The 545-nt window shown below is 42.0% G+C and overlaps 1 pseudogene; it reads right to left on the bottom strand.

The window, feature by feature from the left end:
- Window positions 1-537, bottom strand: part of LOC102860240 — a 2881-nt pseudogene extending 2344 nt beyond the window's left edge.
- Between the last annotated feature and the right edge of the window lie 8 nt (window positions 538-545).

The following is a 545-nucleotide window of genomic DNA, read 5'->3' on the forward strand; positions in this document are numbered from 1 at the left end:
TGGGCCAATGACTGTGCTAAACACCTTCTTGTCAAAGGTGTCTCGTCTATAATCATGGCACTGTGCAAAAGATTTGTGCTAAAAATGCTCATGGAAGCATAAGCCGCCATTTCCACATAGGCCTCATCTATGAAGACAGTCTTGAAACAGGAGTACGGATATCGACATGTGAGAATTTTTTCATAAAATTCAAACATATCGTAAAGATATGACGTGGTATGTTTCAGCAAAGGAAGAAGTTGAGGTAAACAAAAATGAGTAACCTCGTGCATATAGGGGTCTACAAGTATTTTGAAAGGTCCAGTGGCCAAGGAGATATTAGACGTGCGCCGTTGGAATGGTAAGCATGAAGTGGAAGGTATTCTTCCTCATGTCGTGGGGATACACCGTCTCTACCAAGTTTCCATTGGAAACAGCCACCATCGCAGCATCGACTGTAAATTCTAATTTGCATGTGCATAATTCAGAGTACGAATCAACACATGGAAACCAAAATCTTGTGGAATTCTGATACCCACAAGAGAAAACATGGGCACCCCTCTCAG

Source organism: Elephantulus edwardii, unplaced genomic scaffold (genome assembly GCF_000299155.1).
Source record: "Elephantulus edwardii isolate Elephantulus edwardi_28Jun2011 unplaced genomic scaffold, EleEdw1.0 scaffold03438, whole genome shotgun sequence".
In the NCBI taxonomy this organism is placed as follows: Eukaryota; Metazoa; Chordata; class Mammalia; order Macroscelidea; family Macroscelididae; genus Elephantulus; species Elephantulus edwardii.